We start from the raw sequence: 25534 nt of genomic DNA on the forward strand, positions 1-25534 counted from the left end.
TGGTTGCACTGAAAATCCTATATGTTCATCCTTCATGTGTGCATGATGTAGAAACTAAAGTACATCTGATAAATTATCTTTTGAACTTTGTTACAAAGTGACTCATGAAGTCAATCGGTCTTTGAACTAATACGTTATTCGTAGTGGTTAGAACATTTCAGTGTGGACAAAAAGTTATTAAAAAGAAAGCATGTATGTAGTAAATGTGGCTATTGCTGAAGGAAAAACATGAGTGCATTAAGTGTGTGCTTTTTTGTTTAAGGGGCAACCTTGCTGCCTTATAATTTACCGTACTTATTTCACAAATGACTTTAGCAGCTATTACAAATAGCCTGATGAGTGGTTGGTGGAGCAATTCTAATTATATTTGCTGTTGTTCACCATCTCTTCATCCACCACCTTTAGAAGTGCTTCTGCATTAATACTTTAATTGTACCATAAACAGTGTTTCTACATAGTTGAATAGTAGAGGTTTATAAGGTTGTGATCTCCTTTATTTGCCATCCTCTGCTGAACATGTGGCCCATATCTGACTCCACCCTTATTACTGGATCCTCTGATCTTGCTAGGTTGACATGCCACTTTCCCCCCCCTCAGCAGTTCACTCCTTTCTACCAAATTTGTATCTACTACAGCGGAAGCCTTGATGTTTTTATGCTTTTGATGGTTTAATGCCAGACATCTGCAAAACTATCTTACTTAAATGTATAAGCAGATAAGGTTTTATATCTTCATAAAGTGACAATAGTTAGATCATGTGCCTGAAAAATAATTTTGTCTAGTCTGATTTGTCATTGAAAAAAATTAGTTATTTTGCCCTAGACCAAGTTTGATGTCACAAATGGGAGGAAGATAATATTTGTGCTTCTTTCCTGCATCTTTCGAGATTGCAATTAGTTTGTGTAGTATCCAAGTCTGCGGCCTCAGATTTATAGAATGCAGAACATCATTGTAGGATTAGTAGTTCTTTTTAGAACCTAAGTGGGGACATAGATTCTTGAAGAAGTTCTCAGTGGTGTGGATCAAACCTACTACTCTGTTTCATTCAACTGCCTTCCGTTTTTTCTTTTGCAAGCCTTCTTCCATGTTTGGCAACAAGGATGGAACCATTACGTTTGCTAAGGAATTTTCCAAAGTGTTTCGTAATAGGGTGTGCCTGAGTTCACCTGGCCATTGGCAAAACATTCAGGCTAGAGTGGAGCTTGGGACTCATGTACACTATTTCACTTGTGCCTCTCCTTCCCCAAGTTCTGGAGAAGATCAAGATCGACTGGGCCATGCTCATCCGAAGGTGATCAAGGACAAATGGGCCCAACTAATCCTATTGGCTCTGTTTTAGGCCAGGAGGATGTGCTACCCAAATCCTCTGGGCATGAGCATCTGCCCCCTGATCAAGCTAACTTTTTCAGAAGGATATTTTTTCGCAGCAACAGGGTAGGGTTCTTCACCTGAACCCTTGCAGTCTAATATCCATGCATGGATGGTGAGCGGGGGCAGTAGATCTATCTACCACATGAGATTGTGGATTTCATCCTTGCTCTCAGGCACCCATCTCCGAAGTTAGTTGATGCCAGCCGCTAGGACAAGTCCTTGGCACAGACCGTTTGCAAGCCAAACTGTTGGATGGTTGGTTTGTTTGTTTTGTCTTTGGCCCATAATGTCATACAATCGACAGTATTGAAGATTATTTGTCAGCCATTTTGACCTTTTTCCATTTAATTAAGTTTCCTGTTGTGATGCACTTTGTTGAAGGGTTTGCACATGTTCCCTTCCAAACCTTTTCTGATGCCGCAGTGTAATCTGTTTGGTGCTTATGTTCTTCATGTGCACCCCCTTAGAGCCAATGTACGTCGTTGCTGCACCTTCTGACTTTCAAAACTGTCTTCCTCACTGTGATCACTTAAGTTTTTCAAGTGAGTGATCTCCATGCTTTCTCGGTGCAGCTGCCATACAACACTTGTTTTCTGGGCAAACTAGTTTCAAGGGTCAGGGCAGTCTTTTTGTCAAAAGTCTGGACTCTTTTTCACTTGGAAAATCCATCACCCTTCCAGTGATCTTTGCTCTGCTTCAGGCCTTGCAAGTGGAGGAGAGACTCCATCGAGTGGATCTTACAAGTCATAGACTTTTACATCGATTGTACCAAGGACTACTAGGTGGACGGTCAGCTTTTTGTATGATTCTCTGGGTTGAAGAAAAGAAAGGCTTGAAGAAAAACTCTGTCAAAGTGCACATTAGCCTAAAACAACCTCCAGAAAGATTGACCGCCGCCTCCACCAGGGCTAAGGCTTCCACCACTGTGTTGGCATGTGGAGTGCCTCTCCTTTCAATCTGTCAGGCTGCGACAGGGGCATCTGAGCGCACGTTCACGAGCGCAACTCCATGGGCAGTCAGGCCCGATTGGAAGGGCATTTCACCCATTAAGTTCTGCAGGACTTTTTGCTCTCAGCCCACCTTGCATACCCTCCAACTAGGGAAGCATTGCTTTGATACCTGTTTATAAAGTGAGGGCTAGAAGTATCTCTCAGAAGAATGAGTTTCTTACTGTCTGCATCATTTCTCCCACCTCTCTGTTCTGTGGAGTGATCTCTTAACCGTCTAAAAACATCCCATCTTGGAGGTACCTGTGTGCACATCTCTAATTGTTGTGTGCTCCACTTCCTGGGCCAAGGAAAGAGTCAAGCAAGAAACTGACTACAGCATGTAGGGTGGCTCTTATATGTGGTTCCTCTCCATCACTTTCAGGGCAGTACAAAACTATGAACCCTTCTGGATCCACTGATGCCTGGGGAATATTCCGAAGGTGTGGAATCTGCGATTGGATTGGGAATCCACCAGAAAGAGTATTGTCGAAGGTAGGTAACTTGTTAGTCACCATCATCTAATTAAGTGGCTATGTAGTGTTGACAATGTATCATGTGCAGCATTTTTGGTCAATATTGCATTGTACAAGCAGAAAACAGTTATAAAATTACAAACTACAAAAACTGTAACAACCAGTACAATAGACTTAGTGGTCAAAATGTTGAAACTAAAGAAAGGTAATATATTGAGAAAAAGGTATTATATAAGTTCTGTGCTAATGTTTGGTGAAGCCCTTGTCAAATTGTCCTGCAAGTACAAGGTGTTTTATGGACGAGACAGATGTTTGACATATGATCAGAAATCCATCATCTAGAGACCAATCGCTCTAAATGAGGGGGAAGTGGTATTTCCTCCTCCTAAGAGTTAGATAAATGCTCCCTGTCCTAGAACTACTCTACTCTTTTTTTGATGATTCTTGTGTCTGACAACTTTGGTTTCTGGCCTACATTGCGGACTAAATTTTACAGTGAACAAATATGGTTTTGCAGCATAAATCTTTTCTAGATTCATATGCTGTGCATTATTCCAAAATCTAGTGTTTGGGTCCGGACTACTCTTCTTAGACCTTTTTTATTTCTCGTTTTATTCCCACTTTTCTCTGGGGGCACCGTCTATGGCCAATTGGTGCTATGTCCCTCCCTCCACGATGTCAGATGGGACCCCCTGGAACACTCTCTATGAGGTCACCATCTTTAGATTCTTTTTTCCACTGTTCGATCTGCAAGCATCAGCTGAAACTCTGCTAACACCGGGAAAGCAAGAATAGTCCAGGAAAAGCAAGGAAAATGTTCTAGTTTGAAGGACATCCATAGAGATGGAGAGAATGCAGGATACAGTATTGACTTTCCGCCTGGAGACCACAGTGTTGGACAGACAGGTTTTAAATTCATTCAAAGAGGCTAAGTAATACCCTTCTTTTCACCCCGGCTTCATCTTCCTCCCAAATCAGAATGACTTTGATTGGAGAGCTTGATAATCTTGATGCAGGAGGTACATCTTACTCTTCAAAGTTGCCTGTGAACAGGTACATGCATTGTAGAGAGGATAGAATGCAATTCATGTTATTTCCTTGTCCCGTAGGAGGATTTTGGTGCTTCCCTGTTCACTTATACTATCTAGTAATTGGACTAGACCGCATGGGTCGCAAACCAAGTGGCTGGGTCCCTGAATGCCAGAGCGTATGAACAGAGCAGGCGCTGTTTGGCATATTATGAGTGACTTTTTCATTCTGGTGCAGGGCATCTTCAAGTTCTGAGGGTAACCTGACTCCCTATCTTAAGTGATGTAGAGAGCGTGCAGTGTCAACAATTTTGTGCACTGGAGTTTCCTCCAAGGCACCCTACAGGAGATTCATTCCAGCTGAAATGGAAGAAGGAACTACTCTCTGCCTTCTGCCTTAGATTCTAAAGACCAAGAAAGATCAGGCCCAAGTCTTGGCCTGGATAGTATGGAACCCAGAGCTTCCGAGTATGACCATTTGCCCTCTGTTAAGGCTTTCGCTTCTAGTAGACCGACTGACTTGGTAACAGGTGCGGCCCTGCATTTTCATTTCTACAACTTACACCTCCATAAATAATGGGGTTGACTGCCAGCTTTTTGTCAGTTTTACAGGTGCAGAGTAGGGCAGGGTGGTGAAGAAGAGGACTTTGTGATGGTGCCTTGTCATCTGCATTATGACCTGCAACACACTGGCCTAAACCTGCCCCCCAAATGCTTGAGAAAGCATTCCACCAAGGTGTGAGGGGTGGAGTGGTCTTTTTATCATGTAAAAAGGTACCAAGTTGAAGATCTGCACATTGTTGCCAATGATAATTCTATGCTCCACATCTGAGGGCATCAAAAGGAAAAGAATCAAGAAACTGATGTCAACGTGCAGGTGTGAGAAAGTGCCATCTTTCTTACATTGTACGCGCCCACTTTTTGCTGAATTGCTGATGTGCTTCGACTGAGTGTGCCCTGGGCTCCTGCCAATCAAGTGCCCAGGGCCTGTGTTCCTTCCCTGAAACTGTATTGAAGCTAAAACCCAATTGGCGTCTCTGGCCACATGTCAGCCCCCCTGGTACATGGTACCATGTGTACCCAGGACATTGTGACCAGAGAAGACCCCTAAGGGCTGCAGCAGTTATTGTGCCACCCTTAGTGGCCCTGCACCCTGTCACCTACACACTGCCTTTGCAGGCTGAGTGTCCTGGTGCAGAACTAAACAAAGACGAGTCAACATGTCACACATCCCTGTGTGCCATGCCCACAAATCCACTGCCCTGGCATACATCAGTTACCCCTCTAGCTGGGTGCCCTATGCCAGTGGTGTGGCCACAGGTGCATGAGCCCTGTGTCCCTACAGTACCCAGGGCCATTCCTGGGCACTGTAAGTGCAGTGATGCCATTAAGAGTATATGGTGCTGGGGGGTTGTCATTCCGAACTCCACAGCATCATAATGGCTACACTGAAGACCAACAAGTTTGATATCAAACTTCTTAGCATATTAAACCCACACTGATGCTAGCGCAGGGTTTAATGCAAAATATACTACAGAGGGCGTCTTAGAGATGCCCCCTCAAACCTAACCTACAGTCCACGTCTTGTCTGAGAGGCTGCCTAAGCTGCCACACAGCAGACATGTTGTTGGACCCTTGGGTGGAGAGCCCCCGCTCTCCTGGGCTGGCAACAATGCACATCCTGTGCGAGGTGCTAGGTCTCCTCCCCCAGGATGGGCAGGGGGAAGCTTCAAAGGCATGCTGCCTTTGTGAGCTTCTCCAGGCCACTTGCTGTACTCTGCAACTGGCCCCCACCAGTTCTGACCCTATGTCAGGAAAGGGGGTGTGCCAGCCTGTGCCAACTCCACCCCTCAGGTGAAGGAGGCGAGGTGAAACACTACTCTGGGCTACCGCCATCTTGAGGATGGGGAGCCCTGCCCACTCACAGCTAGGCTCCTGCCCCCTTCCCACAGGAGAGGAGCAGGTTAGGGGGTGTACCCCAGCACAGGGTCCTATTGGTCCCTGCCCTCACCCTACCTGTAACTCCTCTAAATATAGTATTTCGGGGCACAATGAACCTTCCTTCCTCAGATCCTGATTTTGAAACCAGAAAGATGACCAAGAAGGAGAAGACCTGCTGTGCAGCTGCTAACAAGAGGACGATACCAACTGACTTGGCCCCAGCCCTCTACTGGCCTGTTGATCCTTGAACATGCTCCTGCTAAATCCCAGCATCTCCTGCGGACAGCAACCTCAAGAACCTGGAGGACCTGCCTGCCTTGACCCACTCAGAGACTGGGACTCCCATGAGCAGTGACTCTGCTCAAACAGCAATACCCCTGGTGCCAATCAGGAACCACGAATCCAGCCCACTATGCACCCGCCGAGCCCGGCCTGTGCCCAAGTGGACAAAGACCCTGAGGACGTCCGCCTGGCGATTCTGACCTAGAATCCAGTGCCCAAGGACCCTCCTCTACGACCCAGACGATGCCAGCAGCCTCAGAACCAGTAACCCCCCCAACCGCGACCAGCAGAGGGTAAGATTTTCTGACGTCTAAAGACACACCTGCCCCCCCGGCCCCTTGTGCCCTGTTCCGGGGTGCCTACCTACCCTCCAAGATCCCAATTTACCCCTCGAAGTGTTGGCCGCTCCAGAAGATCCTCCGTCCCCTAGCCTGCAACCTTTGTTCTCTTTTCAAGATCTCCATTGAATAACATTGAGCTCCCGACAGCTCAAATGTACCTTGCACCCAGGCGCCCGAGTACCCCTGGCAGTGCAACCTTGGTCCTATCCTACTTCACCATTTGCCCTCTGCAAATGACCAGGAGCCCAGCTCCCACAGCCGCGTGGCGTTAGCCAGCAGCCACCAACCGAAAGCCCCCTGCCTCTCATTTGATAACATTGGGCCTAACGACCTCTACACCCGGCTGCCCCTGTGCCACTGAGGGTGTACCAACTGTACCTACCTGACCCTGGGAGATCCTAGAGTCTATGCCCAGAACCTTAACTCTGCCAGTCGACTTACCTAAAAGCCGATAACTCACGTTCGAGGCATGTGGGCTGCTGAATTCATATCTGTGCATAGATCGCCGCCTAGTGTTGGGTCTGGATGATTGCATATTGTTGTCCTGGAAGATTCTTCGAAGTATCACGAGATAGGTGGCTCCTCCCCTGGACTACAGTGCGCATGGGCATCCTCTCCATCCTCAGATTGTTTTTTTCCGTCATTGGGTTCGGATGTACTTTCCTTACTCGAAGTTCGGAATCAAAAATTACTTTTCTTAAAGGCCAAAAGGCCTTCGGAATCGTCGGTATTGTTTTGATCGGTGCCGACATCCTAATCTACACTTTATCCAACTCAGGACGTCGAATCGGGCCGTGGGCCTTCCAGATGCAAAGAAGATCGGTCGTCGATGGAACGAAGTCCATTCAAAAGATGCCCTCTTTGTAATTCAAAATACCCACGTATAGATAAACACCCTGTATGTAACAAGTGTTTATCTCCGGAACATAATGAAACCGACTGCCTAGCCTGTGCACAATTTCGATCAAAAAAGACACTTCGGGTTCGACGGGCCGCAAGGCAAATAATACAGAAACCAGCGCCGAAGCCCGAAAATATCTTCGACGATGAACAAGATCTCATCGAGGCCGAAGATTCAGATCAACAGTCGGATCAAGATTCTGAGCATGACTCCAACTACTATGTCAACGAAGATGAAGACATCGTCGAGGTAGGAGACGACGAACAAGGGATTGGGGCCGTCGAAGACGACTCCAGTGATGAAACGGGGCCTACTACATTGGGGCCAACCGTGAGTACAACGCACCAGACATACACCTCTATGGTTCCACAGGCTCAGGTCAAGGCATCGCCGGAAGGCCTTAGCCAAGATCTCGAGCACACATTCTATAGCCCAGCGACTCAGCTCGGCTAAGAATACTACAAAAGAGCCATCTGTTCAACGTAACCCAAAGCTGTTGATATCTAAAGCAAAAGATATGGAACCAAAAATGAAACCGAAACTGATCGACAACACAGTCTTCGGACCGAACTACGTCGATCCAGCAGAATCGATCCCAAAGAAAATCGTCGACAACACGGTCTTTGGACCAAACTATGTCGATCCATCGGAGTCAAACACAAAGGTCGTTGAGCCGAAAACCGGCGTACCTACATCCACTCCGAAACAAAAGGCCGTCGAACTGAAGAGATCGGCGTCGACAGTCGACAACACAAATAAGGGACTCAAAACAAAGAAGGTTGTCGAACCGAAGCAGAGAATCGACAAACCAATGGCTGTGCAACAAAAACAGATCGAGCCAAAGAAAATCGACCCGAAGAAAAACATCGAGCCGAGACAGCAAAGCATCGGTCCAAAAACACCGGTTCCAAAGATGCAACAAAGTCAAAAGGGGACTATCGACTCGACAAAAAATGTCAAAACAATAGATATATCGGCTCCAAGGAAACAGACACAACAGAAAAAGACTGTTGAAACAACAAAAACTCTCGGACCGATCAAATTTTGGTCTACCAATTTCATCAAAACATAAGGCAGTCGACTCAAAGACCGGTATCAACCCTAAACAAACTAAATCAAAGACATTGGCCAAACAACCAAGAACTACTGAGCAGTCAAAACTTTACATTGACCCTAATTCTGGGAGGGTCACTCTACAAGAGAAAAGTCAGACCAGAAACTGAAAAGGAGACTTATGCCATCCCACTCAAAAAGAAAAGGGACTGTGCAACTTCCCCTATTCTATTTGAGCCATATAAACCAAACACATACTCATATACACCCACACACTCAGATGAAGAGTTGGATTATGAGGATAATGAGGAATACAATTACACAGTGGACCCTGACAAGGACAGTCAAACTCAACCATGGCCAGACCCAGTTCATCCTGGTGATTCTCAGCCCGTTCCAGATACACCTGCATACCCTGCTAAAGCTTCTCCTACGGAGGATACAGCTGCTTTTAATGCACTTAGAGATAGGGCAGCCTCCATCACAATGCAGAAATGCATGGAGATCCCATTGAGGAGGATTTCCTCTTTGACACTTTTGCCACATCAGAAAGATCTGTCAAAACGCTACCTATGCTAAAAGGGGTACTTAAACATGCAGGTGACATTTTTAAAGAAACAACTAGGGCACGGGTCATTAACCCCAGAATTGACAGAGTACAGGCCATCTCCCGACCCCACATATATTAAGGGTCAACTGCCTTTGGATTCCTTAGTGGTATCCAATGCACGTAAACGTGCAAACTCACAGACCACTGGAGAAGCTCCACCTCCTGACAAAGAATCAAAGATCTTGGAGGCCTCAGGGAAAAGGGTAGCTGCTCAAGCAGCTAATATATGGCGAATATCTAATACACAAGCCCTGCTAGCTAGGTACGACAGGGCACATTGACACCCTAGAGACACTTCTCCAACATTTACCTGAACCTTACAAAGAACCGGCTGAAGACCTAGTACAGGAGGGAAAGCTAATAACTAACGCCTCCATTAAATGTGCCCTAGACGTGGCAGATACAGCAGCCAGATCTATTAACACCAGTGTTCTGCTCAGGAGACATGCTTGGCTTCGCATCTCAGGTTTCAAAAACGAAGTCCAGTCTACTTTATTAAATCAGCCAATAAACCCTGACTATTTATTTGGTCCAGCTGTAGATACAATCTTAGACAAAATGAAAAAGGACAATGAAACAGCTAAGTCGATGGGGGCCTTACAATCCCAACATCATAGAGGCTCCTTTTATCGCTCCAATTATAGAGGGGCTGCAAGAGGTAGCTCATCACAGCAGACCTCACTTTACAAAGCAAATACGCAAACCACCTACAATAAAAAGTACCCAGGAGCTAAATAGATACTCTAGCAGCAAAGGCATACCGAAACGCTGCAAGAATAAACAGTATGCAACTGCTAATCCAAAAATTCAAGCCCCAACGCTCGCTCTCTGCCCGAGTCTTTATGCCACTCATAGGCATGATGGCTTTGTGCATCTTCATAGTCCCTCACGCAAGACTTCACATGCGTCTGCTGCAAGAGTGCTTAGCACGGCAGTGGAACCAGGCTCAAGGACAATTAAAAGACCTAGTGTTGGAGACCAGTCGTGCATACAACTCTCTGCATTGGTGGAATCCACAAAACCTTTGCAAGGGACGACTGTTCCAAGAGCCTGTACCACAGATAGTATTGACAACGGACGCATCCCTGATAGGATGGGGAGCCCATGTCCTTCAATACACAGTGCAGGGCCTATGGACAACACAACAAAAGAAAATGCACATCAACTTGCTAGAGCTAATGGCAGTTTTTATGGCAATGAAAGCGTTCAAAGTACATTCATGCAACAAGGCTGTGTTGATCCGGACGGACAACATGACAGCAATGTACTATACACAGAAACAGGGAGGAACACACTCTCCACAGCTATCACATCTAGCCCAAAGCATGTGGAAGTGGGCCATTCAGAGAAACATTTTTCTCATGGCGGAACACCTCCCAGGCAAGGACAACCAAATAGCGGATCTGCTCAGCAGACACAGCCAACAGATACTCGAGTGGGAGATTCATCCCACAGTCCTACAACCATACTTCCAACAGTGGGGGCAACCAGAGATAGACCTGTTCGCCACAAAGGAAAACGCAAAATGCCAGTACTTTGCCGCCAGGTTTCCACATCCGCAATCACAGGGCAATGCGATATGGATGAACTGGTCAGGCAAATTTGCGGACGCTTTCCCCCCAGCACCGTTAATACCGCTAGTGGCACGCAAACTACGCCAGCATTCACTGACACTAATCCTGGTCGCTCCAACATGGGTGAGGCAATCATGGTACACAACCTTTCTAGAACTTACCGTGGTGCCTCATCAAAGACTGCGGCAAACACCCACTCTTCTCACTCAGAGCCATGGAGACATACAGCACCCAGATCCGCAACAACTGAACCTTGCAATCTGGCTCCTGAAGTCTTAGAGTTTGGGTACCTAAACTTACCTCCTGACTGTATGAACATTATCAAAGAGGCAAGAAAATCTACTACAAGAGCATGTTATGCTGCAAAGTGGAAGCGTTTTGTCATTTACTGTAATAACAAGGACATAAACCCACTAGATGCTTCAACGCAAAATATCATTTGCTATCGTTGCAATCTAGCTTATTTATTGCAGCTTATCTTCAGAACAGGCAGCATCTATCGCTGTTTAGAGTGCCTGCAATTAAGGCATTCATGGAGGGACTCAAAAGAATAATCCCCCCAAAACACCCACCTTCACCTGTCTGGAACCTAAACATCGTTTTAACCAGACTAATGGGTCCACCATTTGAACAGTTGCATTCATGTGAATTACAATTTGTAACATGGAAGGTGGCTTTTCTTGTAGTGATTACTTCGCTTAGGAGAGTTAGCGAGCTGCAAGCCCTAACTATTCAAGAACCATTCATCCAAATACATGCAAATAGGGTAGTCCTTAGAACAAACCCTAAATTTATGCCAAAAGTGGTATCCCATTTTCATATCAATCAAACAATAGAACTGCTAGTGTTCTTTCCAAATCCACAGTCAGTACCTGAAAGGGCTCTACATACACTAGATGTCAAAAGAGCTCTTCTATACTACATTGATAGAACTAACGATTTTAGGAAAATAAACAGTTTTGTTGCCTTTTCACCACAACACAAAGGCAACCCCATCTCAAAATCTGCTTTAGCCAGATGGATAGTCAAGTGCATTCAAATCTGTTATCTAAAAGCAAAACACACTTTAACAGTTTCCCCAAGAGCGCATTCTACACACAAACTAGGGGCATCCATGGCTTTCCTAGGAAACATTCCTCTAGAGGAAATATGTAGAGCAGCCACATGGTCTACCATACATACATTCACAAAACACTATTGTGTAGATGTACATTCCAAACAGCAAGCTGCTGTAGGACAGGCTGTTCTAAAAACACTTTTTCAGACTGCTGCAGCTGGCACAGGTAGCCACCGCTAAGGGAGACTTTCTATGCATTCTATGCACAGATATGAATTCAGCAGCCCATATACCTCTAACGGAATATGCTACTTACCAGTATGCATCTGTTCTTGGCATGTAGGGCTGCTGACATTCATATCGCCCACCCTCTTCCCCGGTGCCTGTCGCAGCTGTAGCATTCATTCATTCACTCTTACTCTCACTTTCTTGCATGGACATCTCTTACTGTACCACACTCCATCTCTGCCACAATGGCAAAAAACAATCAGAGGTTGGAGACGATGCCCATGTGCACTGTAGTCCAGGGGAGGAGCCACCTATCTCGTGATACTTCGAAGACTCTTCCAGGACAACAATATGCAATCATCCGGACCCAATACTAGGCGGTGATCTATGCACAGATATGAATGTCAGCAGCCCTACATGCCAAGAACAGATGCATACTGGTAAGTAGCATATTCCTTTTCTTCCATAGGCTAACATTGCCTGGTTTCACTTGGAAAATCTTCTAAGTGTGGAAGTGTGGAGTTTTGGAACTCTAAAATATTCACCTAAAATCAGCCGAGCAACGAATTCCTATTTAATCACCTGTTATCAGAAGAGACCTCAGTGCTGCATCTTTTAGCCCAGCACCAACCCTGAAAAGTAATTTTTACCGTACTTACCCGTAACCTGAATTTTCTTCCATAGGAAACCATTGACTGTTTTTCTGTGAAATTTCTTCTGTCGATTTTTGCAAACTACAAATATTATTTAAAAATTGTACCAACTACCAAAACGTAATTACTTACCTGTCTTAGAGAGATGTCCCAGTGCTGAACCTAGGAGTCCAGTAATGGATCACAAAAGTAACGTAAACATACTTTACCTGCAAATTGAATTTCCTTCCATAGGATAACAATGGTAATTTCAACTGGAAAAGTTTGTGTCAACCTTTAAAATACAATAATATTCCTTAAAAATCACCACTATAACCAAAACGCTTTTACTTAAGTATATATAGGACATGTCCCAGGACTGAAGTTAGGATCCAGTCTTGTGGTTAGAAAAGTAATCTACAAAGTAATTTATTGCATTTAACTGAGAATTCCCATTGAGCTCAATGTTGCATTGTGTTTGAAATTGTGTTGCCTGTTGCAACAAACTGTAACTATTGCATTCCTAAAGTCTAATGCCTATTTGAAAAGTATTTAACTATATATAGTAACGCATTCTGAGAAAGTATATTTTGTTACCTAAAATAAAGCAACCATATCTTTTGATACAAATCAATTGGCCTAGAGTTCAGTTCTTAAGTGTGTGAGACCATTTGCTGACTGAGTGTGTACAACAAATGCTTTACACTGTCCTCTGATACTGCCTTACTGCTCGACCAAGCTACCACATTAGAGAGAAATGTTATATCTAACTTTAGCCTCTGCCAAACCTCTGGGGACTGGAGACTATACACACTGTACCTTACTTTGGTCCAGTATATATAGAGCCACTTTCTAACAGCAGGAGTGGCCCTTATATGTGGCGATGTTTCGTCATGTCTGGGGAATGATTAAGCCTGCATGGAACCTTACAATAAAGAGTCCTACAAATCACCTGGGCTGCTGGAGCACTACTGCTGAAAATGTCTAGATCTAGTCTGGTGCCTAGGGGTATTTTAAAGATGAGGAATCTTCGTTTGAGTTGAGTATCCACCAGCAAGAGTGGTATTAAAGATAAGTAACTTGTACTTTTCTTTTCTTCCAATGGGAGACCAGTGGCTACTATTAACTGCAGCGAGTAGCTTGTTAGATATCGCTCATGGGTATGCTCCTGCCTTTACAACCCACCCATTCGCTCTTGCTATAATTTCTTAACTTGGCTGTGAGTATTTTAAACATCAAAATGTAAATTGAAGCTTTAGGTGCACAAACTTATCAGGCTTTGGTTGTCCTGTCCCCCACCTTCTTTACAGTGCATACTTGTAGGAAAGTGACCCTTGTTGACATGGTCACCCCACTTTTTTGCTTGGTATTTGATGCAACTTTGGCTGAAGTGCACTGGGTTCCTGCTAACCAGGTCCCCAGTGCCAGTGTTCTTTTCTAAAAGCAAGGTAGCTGTTCAATTATTCCCCAATTAGCCAGGCCTTTGACACCTCTGTGGGTCCCTAGTAAATGGTACCCCAGTTACCGAGGGCATGGGTACAAAAAAGGGTCCCTAAGAGCTGCAGCATCTAATGTGCCACTCTAAGGAACCCAACACAACACTCCTGCAGATTGCCATGGTAGGCTACATGAAATGGTACACACAAGTGCAAACACAACATTGCACACACCCTGTGTTCCATGCCCACTGACACTGCAAGCAATATTTGTATAACGCACCCCTAAGGCAGGCCTTACAGCCCTAAGACAGGGTGTGCATATCTTCATGGGCATATATGGCCCTGTACTGTCTAGTCCAATTGCTAGATTGTACAAGTGAACAGGAAAGCCATCTTGAGTACCTGTACTGGACACTGATCATTACGAGTTCCCCAGCTACATGATAGCTGCACTGAAGCCTATGGTGTTTAAGGAGCATTAGGTTTATGAGGAGCAGGAGGAGCAGCACCATCACCTCCCGTAACCGTCCACCAATGTGTCTATATTCTTGGTTACGGCCTTGCGTCTCATGTTAAATGATTACTCTGCACACTTCCCGGATAGCTAATCTGCTCAGCTGCCCACACCTCCACAAGAAATCCCTATCATCGCCCCTGCTCCTCAAAGCACGCCAAGACAGCTCGAGGAAAAGGTTACACTACCAGTTATTTCCATCCTGGATAATCTGCAAGACCGTGATAATCAGCTGTCAGAGGAAGGTGAGCTTCACACGGATCCCGACGCTCCTGATGAATGGGACGACTATATTGCCCCCATGCCACCGTCTTCTACCCCACAATGTAGCTGATTCGCTGCCTGAGGATATTGGCGGTTTTCCACAACCTTCTAGAGGGAGCTTCAAAAAGCTTTGACCTCCCTATGATAGCTAAGCAGGCTGAGTGTTTTCTGTATGATTTTAAACCTGGGACACACAGCGCACCACTCTGACCATTGTAGATTTCTTGTGGCAAGAGGGCCTCAAACTAATAAAGACACCAGCGTCCATTCCGCTGTCGTACCAAAGCTCAATAAAAAAATATAAGGCCCCTGAAAATTCCCCCCATGTGTTAATGCCACCCTGGCCATACCTGGTTACCATGCAAGCCACACACAGGAGGGCCAAGATCCTGTTTCGCCGTGCATGGCCCCACCAAATAAAACAGTTTACCGTCTCAACAACATAGGCAAAAGATTTTCTGCCCTTGCGCCCACTTCATCAGGGCTCCCCATGCAATGGCCATCCTAGGGTGATATGACCACCAGATGTGGCTCGACAGGTTATCTTTGCTGACATATCTCCATGAGGACAAAGGAAAGGAGACAAGAGGCATTCTATCGGAAGGAGAAGGGGTCTCTTCTGAGAGTACTGATATCGTCATGGACATCTTGTCTACCGCCTTCAGACAGATGGATGTAGCAGCAGTGTTGAGACATCTCCACTTTCCATCCTGAGGTGCCGCCTAAGGTGTTGAGCATGCCATTCTACAGATAATTTCTTTTTGGAAAGCACATTTATGATGCACTCCAGTCAATGAAGTCAGATACTTATACGGCCAAATCATGCAGCAGTTTTCAGCAGAAGGAATTTCAGTCCTTTCGAGGCAAAGTTAAAGGAAAATAGCTCTTTTGACCGCAGTTTCAGCAGTGGTTTCAGACTTGTTTCCAACAGGCTTATCTTCCATCATATTCATCCCAGGCCTACCGCCCGAACACAACGCATTCATATTCAAGGGCATCAGGACACTGACATCCATCAGCGGCTAGAAGGTATCGGGATACCCACAGGAGACAATGAGATGCTACAGGTCCCTGTTGCCACAGTCCCACTTCAATTCAATTCAGTCCCGCTTTTTTCAATTTCTTCAATCAATGGAAGTTGATATCTTCTGACAAATGGGTGTTAGACAATTTCCACCAAGGTCACGCCCTGGAATTTGTTCAGCTACCTCTGATTTCCCTCCACGGAAGACGTTGCATCGCCATCTTCCAGTTCTCAAAAAGGAAATTCGATTACCCTATATCCAAACAGACAGCAGAAGAGGGACCACGCGATCCGTGCCATCTGGGATTCTATGCCCACTTCTTCCTCATCAAGAAGACGACAGCGAAATACAGGCAAATAATGGACCTCTAGTTATTGAACAAGTTCTTCAAACATCAACCATTCAGGATGCTTTCTGCCCAGGAGTACCTGCTTCTCATCGATGCGGGAAGCTATCTCCTCCCACGATCTGCTGGGTGTATATTTCCACTTTCCCGTACTTCCTAAGCATCGCAGGTTCCTCAGGTTTAAAGTGGCAGGGTGTCTCTATCAATTCAAGATGCTACCCTTCAGGTTGAAGTCAGCACCCAGAATCTTCACCAAGTGCATGGCCCCAGTGGCACCCTTTCTCTGACGGTCTGGTCAACCGGTATTTTCCTTCCTGGACAATTGACTAATCAAATCTTCACCGTTCCAGGCAGCCAAGCAGTCTACAGATGCCTGCCGGCAAATATTTCAGCACCTAGGGCATCACCTCAACGTGGAAAAAATCATCTCTCATCCTTTCCAGATTGCTTGTTTCCCCTCGGTGCAGTCCTGGACACAAAGCTTGTTAAAGCTTTTCCCACAGCAGAAAGGATTTCACGCCTACTGTCTTAAAAGAAAGTAACTTTCTGTAAGGACATTCAAATCTGTGCTAGGGATTGTCATCCTGAATCCTGTTAATCCACACCTGCCGACCTACGCCTGAGGTATCTGCAGGAACAGCTTGATGCACAGTGGTCTTAATCTCGGGGCTCGTATGACATCATTTCTTAACCTCAGACATGACCTCAGCAATTTACTGGTGGATGATCAAAGACAACATCCCTCAGGACCTCTCCTTTTTCCACACAACAGCACTGATGATGACTTTGGATGCCTCCATAGAAGGCTGGGAAGCCCACCTGCAGGATCTAGAGGTCCATGGCAAGTGGTCCAAACAGGAAGCTTCGTGCCACATACATTTCTAGAGCTGCAGGTGGTGTTTCTCGGCCTTCAAGCCTTCCTTCCAAGGATGAGATCTTTGGTCCTGATCATTACTGACAACACCACCACCATGTTCTGTGCATGTATATGGAGTGCACCATGCGATCAATGTTCTGCAAATACTAGTCCAATCTTTTATGTGATGCCCAAAGTTAATCTTTATTTTTCTTAGAAATGGAGCAGAACAACAAACGTGTTTCAGGGCATGAGTTTTGGCTTTCAAAGTCAATAGCTTTCAATAGCAAACTGATCATTTTCCTTGCCTTTGATTTTAATTTTTTAGTTTTTTAGTATTTCATATCTGGATTGAGATCCTCGGGTCCCATACATTGAAACTAAACATGTTACGTCATCAAGCATGTATGAGAAACCATGGGGCACCCCGATACGTGCCACCTGCTGTCTTCTGAGCAGCTGTCTCTTTGTGTCCACCATGTTCTATCTGCTCTAACAAGGTGGGGTGAGATCTCTTGTTCTCCCAGCCCCAGGCACACCAGATATGGGAGTGGCTGATAGCCATTTACATCTCACTAAAGGTAGAGCATGTTCTGGTAGTACAGAACGAGGGGGCCGACTCCCTCACCTGGGACACCAAACAGTGTCAGGAATGGGAGCTCAACGGCAAGCAAGTACAAAGAGTTTTTCAGTCGTGGGTTATCCAACCATAGATCTTCATCCAGCAACAAAAAAATCCAATCTCTTTGCCAGCAGAGGTCCTCAGACAGGATCTTGGGGAAAGCCTTCCACTTCTCATGGGTAGGAATGTTTGCTTATGTATTCCACTCTCATTCCAAGGACTCTACATAAAATTAAACAAGAACTGTGCCGTCTCCTTCTCATCCCCACAGCGTGGGTCAGGTAATACTGGTACACGGTGCTGTATCGCCTATTAGAGTGGTCTCCAATTCAGTTTCGACCAACAGAGTATGTCCTCTTGATGAATCACGGTCAAGTGCTTCACCCGCAAGTTCTGACTCTTAAACTGTTGGCTAGGCTCCTCACCATGCTAAATTCGGAGCTCTGACAATATCTGACAAATGCAAGTCAATACTTCAAAAAGCTCAAGCTCCTTCTATGCTCAAGTGCTACTCAGCAAAATAGAAGAGGTTCTGTGCTCTGTGTGCTTCACAATCGTATCATCCTCTTTCCTCCGCGCCAGAGCAGGTTCTACCTTCTCTTCTGCATCTTGTCAAATCAGGTCTTTCTCATTCATCCGTAAAGGTACTCTTCGTGTCAATTTCTGGGTACAGATGGCAGTCTGGCCAATTGTACTTGGGGTCTAACAGGCTTGCCAAGGAATTTATTGAAGGCTTCTTCAGGGCTTACCCACTCATGCCTCCTCCGGTGCTCAACACTGTTCTGTCGCAACTCATAAGGTCTCCTTTCGAGCCTATTTACAAGTGCTATCTGAAATTTCTATTTTGGAAGGTGGCTTTTCTCTTATCCATCACATCTGCAAGATATATTAGCAAAATTCAAGCTTTCATCATAACAGAGCCTCATTTAATTCCTGGAGGACAGAGTAGTCCTGCGCACTAATCCTTCATTCATTTCCAAGGTGCCTTCAACGTTTACCTCAATGAACCAGTGATTCAGCCTTTGTTCTTTCCCAATCCTTTACCGGCAGAGAGAGCTTTGCACGCACTGGACGTTAAGCGTGTTTGAAATTCTACTTACAAAGAACTAATACTTTCCACAAATCAACTCAGTTGCTAAACTATTTCTGTGCTCCAAGAGAAGGACAGGCAATATTGCTGGCTAGTATGGCTCGCTGGGTCTCCTAAGCTATACTCGACTGCCGTGAAAATACAGGGCATCCAATACCTGCAAAGATAAAGGCTCATTCCAATCTGAATGTTGCAGGCTCCTCAGCCCTGTTCGCATGAGTATCTCTACGGGTCATCTGCAGGGCAGCGACATAGGTGAACACCCACACCTTTACTGCCTCAAAGGCAGGTGTAGAGCAGATATTGTAGTCGTTCAGGCTTCTCTACTGTGACTCTTTGCATAAGGTATGCTACTGTTCTGCTCTACGCTATTTTTTTTGTTGTAATATTTTAGTATCAAATATTTTCTTTAATGGGCATTTAAAAAATACCATAAAAGTACATAAAACCAATTAAAAACATTACAAAACAATTTAATTCATAGCAGTTCATTTGTCATGGGCTCTCGGTTAACGGACATTTGCAATCAGCTCCTCCCTCTTGAGTTCCTTATCCTCACCGCTGTGAGAAGGTGGCCTGATATGCAGTGCTCACTATTCTAGTGAACACTATGTATCAGTCCAGCAACCCTTATTGATGATTGGTTGTAAGTCAACCTTATAGACCAGCTATCCTAGTAGCGTGGATACGAGCAGTCTAAGGCTAAAGACTCGAGAGGGCGCGTTAAGCCAGCTGTTTACCACACATATACCCCTTGAATACCAAGTGAAAGGACACCACACAAGTGTTATGAAAATAAACAGTTATTTATTTAAAGATCACAACAGCCCTGTACTCTTTATGAGGACAGGGTACTAAGCACAAACCAAAACTCTTACAAAAATACTTAAGTTAGCACAGTATATACAAATGCCCGAGGGGCACGGAAAACCATATACTCTGAAAGTGGAATGCGAAATTCCTAGCAGGTAAGTACAGTACTAATAGCTTTTGGAATCGCTAGGACTTGACTAGGGAATCGTTAGATTATGTCTAGGAGGCCTAGGGGACTCGGGTGCAGTGTGTGCACTCTCACGCGAGATGCGGGACAAAAGTCTATGGTAGCTAGGAATTAGAAAGTTAGTGTTCTCGGGCGAACCCGACCTGGTAGGGAGAAAACGAAAGTAGATTCTGACCCTTGGATAGTGAGGCTATGCTGGGGCACCGAAATGCCGAAGTTACCTAGCCCAGGGGCTGCAGCTGCATAGGTCTGAAAAGACGTCGGGAATCCTCGTAGACGGACCAGGAGCCGGAAGAAAAGATGCTGGCCGGTGACCAGTGAAGAAAGTTCAGTCGGATCCAAGCCTGGATCTTGAAGATAGATGACACCTGAAAGCAGAGGGGACCAAGTTCGAGACTACTAGCCAGTAGTCAGTGGGCACCAGGAGGGCACCGGATGGTAGCCACCTCGACTAGGTGAGTGGGTGACGCTTGACTCGAAGATCTCACGGACCAGGAGGCGTTGTCGGCGACCAGGATGGAGGATCGAGCTGTCCCACGAAGATAGAAGCTGTCGGCGTCGCTGGACCCAGGATTGGGCAACAAAGCCTTGGCAAATTCAAGCCCACGCGGTGGACCTAAAATGGCGTCTGGAGTGGACCAGGAGGGTCCGGGGTGCCTCTCTTGAAGAAGGAAGCAAAGGCCAGCCTGGAGCAACCAGACCAGCAGTCGTGAAGTCGTTGGGCGTCGTTCAGAGGGCCACAAGCCAGCCGGCTAGTAGCCAAACAACGCGGTGCACAGCAAACAGCAGAAGGGCCCCACGCAGATCGTGGAGATGCAGGGGGGCTGATCTTGGGTGCTGGAGCTGCGCAGGGTCGGGGCTTCTCGGACCCCAAAGCACTCACCAGTGGAGGACACGGTGGGCTTGCAGTAAAGATGTCGTGCAGTCTTGGCGATCGTCGGTCCCTTGAGGTCTCGTCGCACTCACGGTTCTCAGCTGGGCTGTAGAGGTGAGTAGAGGTCAGAGGGGCCAGGGAAGCCGGGTCTCGTCGAGCTGGGTCGTCGGATTCGTGATGAAGGACTTGCAGCAGACCGCAGTGTTCTTTAGGATGGTGCCTGCGGATGCAGGGTGACTACTCCTTAGCCACAAGGGAGAATCTTGAAGAAGAAATCGTGAAGTCCTTTCGAAGAAAGTGGTATCTTGATTCCAAAGATGATCTAATTTTAACAGGGGGCCCGCTCCCATCTTTATACTAAAAAAGGGGGCTGACCCGGTGACTAGGTCCTGCCTATGGGTGGGACTAGGTGGGGGGTGGTTACACCCCTCAGCCATGCCGGACTTCCCCAGGCCAGGGGCTGGTGTGCCCCTGGAACTGGTTCAGACCGGCCTATGCGTAGTGAGCACCGGGGTGCCACTCAGCAGTCACCTTCCTGTAAAGCCCTGCCTACCCAGGATACACAAAACCATGTCTGGGACGGTGCTAGCACCGCCCCTGACAGGAAACCCTTTGTCCAGGCTCCCCTCGCTGGAAGGACTCCCAGCTGCAGGGGGTCAGACTCGTGTCTGTGGTGGCAGCATCCATTTTGTGGAGCTGAGGCTTCAGTTAACTTTAACCGGGGTTCACAGTTACATACATGTCGTGTCCCTCTAGAAGGGTGGAATGCTAACCCCGTCGCCAGAATTGGCGAGGGGTTAGTATTCCAATTCGTATGACACCTTACTCGACATGTTTTGATAAAGCAATACCAAAGATAGCATTTAACCGCGAGGATTATAATGCACTTAAGAGTATATGGTATGCGATATCATGGAACAGCTATTAGGACTTGATTCCGCAAGCTGCAGACAGGCTCAGCTCATGCCAGAGCACCATCTCACACGATTCCAAGCACTCTGCCTTCAGGATTGTCAAGGCCTGCCATAGGAGTGACTGATAGGAATCTGTGTGTCCATTTTAGGGTTAGGTATAGGTATACTACACCTACAGCAAAGGGTGATTACACGACTTTGCCCCAGCTGTCATGCAGCCAGTTGTGTCAAATTTAGGAGGCCAGCCAGGGGTGGCACAATACGTGCTGCAGCCCCTGGCAGCCCTGGGTACACCTATGCCCTGAGTTACAGGGTCTGATAAGGTGGCCCAGTACCAATTGGTAGATGCACCTAGGGTACATGAGGTAATTTAGAAAGAGAACAGCCAGGCTGTGGGTCTGATTGGCAGGCCCACAGCCAGAGAAAGTCGTAAACCAGTGAAACAAAAGCAAAAAAATCTGGGTGATCATAGGATTGCAGACCCTACTCTCCTACATGACCCCCCCCCAAACTTTGGGACAATAAGCTAACCTTGACCAGGTGAGTCTTCTTGTTCTAAGTGGAAATATCTGGAGAGCCCATCGGCATTGCCATGATCAGTACCAGGTCTATGTTCCACTGTAAAGTCCATCCCCTGTAGGGAAATGGACCACCTAAGCAGTTTGGGGTTTTCACCCTTCATCTGATTTAGCCACAAGAGGGGCTTATGGTCGGTCTGAATCTTGAAGTGAGTGCCAAACAAGTATGGCCTCAGCTTCTTCAGGGCCCAAACCACAGCAAAGGCCTCCCTCTCAATAGCTGACCAATTCTTCTCTCTGGGGGTCAGCCTTCTGCTTATAAAAGCAATGGGCTGATCCTGACCATCAAAATTCAGTTGAGAAAGAACAGCTCCCACACCCAACTCAGAAGCATCTGTTTGGACAATGAATGGTTTGGAGTAGTCTGGACTCTTAAGGATAGGTGCTGTGCACATGGCCTGCTTTAGGTCATCGAATGCTTTTTGACAGCCTGCTGTCCACTGAACCTTTTTTGGCATTTTTTTACTTGTCAGTTCATTTAATGGTGTCACAATGGAACCATAGTTCCTGACAAATTTTCTGTAGTATCCAGTCAGGCCCAAGAAAGCTCGAACCTGAGTCTGGGTGGTTGGAGGAGCCCAGTCCCTGATTGACTGTATTTTGCTCTCCAGTGGCTGAACCTGGCCTCCACCTACAAGGTGGCCCAGGTATACAACCTGTGTCTGCCCTATCTGGCACTTGGTGGCCTTGATAGTGAGGCCTGCTGCTTGCAGAGCCTCTAACACTTTCCTCAGGTGGACCAGGTGATCCTCCCAGGTGGAGCTAAAGACAGCAATATCATCTAGATATGCTGCACAGAAGTCATCCAGCCCAGTAAGGACTTGATTCACCAACCTTTGGAAGGTGGCAGGTGCATTTTTCAGACCAAAGGGCATTACCACAAATTGATAATGCCCACCAGGGGTTGAAAATGCTGTTTTGGGCTTGGCATCCTCAGCTAACCTGATTTGCCAATACCCAGCTGTTAAGTCGAATGTACTTAAGTAGTTGGCAGAAGCCAATCTATCTATAAGTTCATCTGCCCTTGGTATTGGATGGGCATCAGTCTTAGTGACTGCATTGAGACCCCTGTAGTCTACGCAAAACCTCATCTCTCTCTTACCATCTTGGGTGTGAGGCTTTGGCACTAGAACTACTGGACTAGCCCAAGGGCTATCTGAGGGTTCAATGACTCCCAATTCCAACATTTTCTGCACTTCAGTTTTTATGCAGTCTCTAACATGATCAGGCTGCCTGTAGATTTTACTCTTGACTGGCAGGCTGTCACCAGTGTCAACCTCATGGGTGCACCAATTGGTCTGACTGGGTGTCAGAGAGAACATACGTCTGAAAGACTGAAGAACCTGTTTACAGTCTTTCTGCTGATGTTCAGAGAGGCTGCCACAAAAGACAACACCATCTACTGACCCATCATCAGGATTCTGAGTGAGCAGGTCTGGGAGAGGGTCACTCTCTTCCTCCTGTCCCTCATCTATGGCCATGAGCAAGCTCATGTCCTTCCTGTCGACATATGCTTTGAGCCTGTTGACATGGAGTACCCTATGGGGACTCCTGGGAGTTCCAAGGTCCACCAGGTAGGTGACCTCTCCCTTTTGCTCAAGGATTGTGTGGGGCCCAGACCATTTGTCTTTGAGTGCTGCTGGGGCCACTGGCTCCAGCACCCACACCTTCTGTCCAGGCTGATAAACAGTCAGGACAGCCTTTTGGTCATGCCAAGCTTTTTGAAGTTCTTGACTGGCCTTAAGGTTTTCTGATGCCTTCTCCATATACTCAGCCATCCTGGAGCGGAGACCAAGTACATAGTCCATTATGTTGGTTGCAGGCTTTTTGAGAGGTCTCTCCCATCCTTCCTTCACCAAACACAAGGGGCCTCTCACAGGATGCCCATACAAAAGTTCAAAAGGGCTGTAGCCAACCCCCTTTTGTGGGACCTCTCTGTAAGCAAACAGAAGGCAGGGCATCAGGACATCCCATCTACGCCTGAGTGTTTCAGGTAGTCCATGAATCATCCCTTTTAGGGTCCTGTTGAACCTTTCAACAAGCCCATTGCATTGTGGGTGATAGGGTGTAGTGAATTTGTAATTGACACCACACTCCTTCCACATAGCAGTTAAATAGCTTGACATGAAGTTTGCACCTCTGTCAGAGACAACCTCCTTAGGGAAGCCCACTCTGGAGAACACTCCAACTAGGGCCCTTGCCACCACAGGGGCTGTGGTGGTCCTAAGTGGAATAGCTTCAGGATACCTGGTGGCATGATCCACTACCACCAGTATAAACTTGTGCCCTGATGCTGTCTGGGGTTCCATTGGACCAACAATGTCAATCCCCACTCTTTCAAAGGGCACCCCCACCACAGGCATTGGTATAAGGGGGGCCTTTGTTGTGCCACCTGACTTACCACTGGCTTGGCAAGTGACACAGGAGCGACAAAACTCCTTGGTATCCTCATTCATGTGAGGCCAGTGAAAGTGTGAGACAAGCCTGTCCCAAGTCTTTGTCTGGCCTAAGTGTCCTGCTAAGGGAATCTCATGGGCCAAGGTAAGTAGGAAACCTCTCTGAGACAAGGGTACAACCAGCCTCCTGGTCATGCCAGGCTTGGGGTCTCTTGACTCAGTGTACAGGAGTCCATCTTCCCAGTATACCTTGTGGGTACCTGTGGCGTTCCCAGCAGCCTCAGCAGCAGCCTGCTGTCTGAGGGGTTCAAGAGAAGGGCAGCCTAACTGGTCCTTCCCCAGGTCTTCCCTTGAGGGTCCCCCTGAACCCAAGAATTCAACTTGATCAAGTTCAAACTCTCTAGGCTCAGTTTCCCTCAATTCCTGCAGGTCAGCCTCCTCTGAGACTTGATCCACAACCTGGGGCAAGGGGGAAGGCACAGCCTTAACCCTACTGCTCTTTTTCTTGGAAGGTGTCTGGTCCATTGTTCCAGGATCCAGCACCTGTTCAGTGGGGCATCTTCTGGCCTGTGACCTAGTCACAGCAAACACATGTGCTGGCAAACCTAACATTTCCAGATGAGTCCTCTGCTCCACTTCTGACCATTGTGATGACTCCAAATCATTGCCCAACAAACAATCCACTGGGAGGTCTGAACTAACTACAACCTTCTTTTGGCCAGTTACCCCTCCCCAGGAGAAAGCTACAATTGCCATACTATGATTGGTAGTGACATTGCTTGCATTGGTCACCAGGAATTCTGTACCTGGCATGATCTGTCCAGGGTCCACAAAGCTAGGTGTCACCATTGTGACACTGGCACAAGTGTCCCTATAGGCCTGAGCCATTTTTCCATTAATAAAAGGTGTCTGTCTGTATTTGCCCAAAGTATTGGGACTTATGTCAGGGGACATATCCATATCCCCTGTACTGACAAGGACAGCCTGAGTGAGGGTGCCAACTAAGTTGTCACTCCCCTCAGAACCCAGGGTTAACCCTACTAAACCCTTGGGAGGTGCACTACCACTGCTGGCTGTACTAGGGGGCACAGGTGCCTTAGGGGCTGCAGTGGCAGGAGTCTGCCCTCCTCCTTTCT

General features: G+C 46.7%; 1 protein-coding gene across 2 annotated transcripts in view; it reads left to right on the plus strand.

Annotated features, from left to right (window-relative positions):
- PUM2 (pumilio RNA binding family member 2) overlaps positions 1-25534 on the plus strand; it is a 755055-nt gene that overhangs the window by 397473 nt on the left and 332048 nt on the right. The window lies entirely within an intron of this gene.

This window comes from Lissotriton vulgaris, chromosome 6 (assembly GCF_964263255.1).
Source record: "Lissotriton vulgaris chromosome 6, aLisVul1.2, whole genome shotgun sequence".
Taxonomy (NCBI): Eukaryota; Metazoa; Chordata; class Amphibia; order Caudata; family Salamandridae; genus Lissotriton; species Lissotriton vulgaris.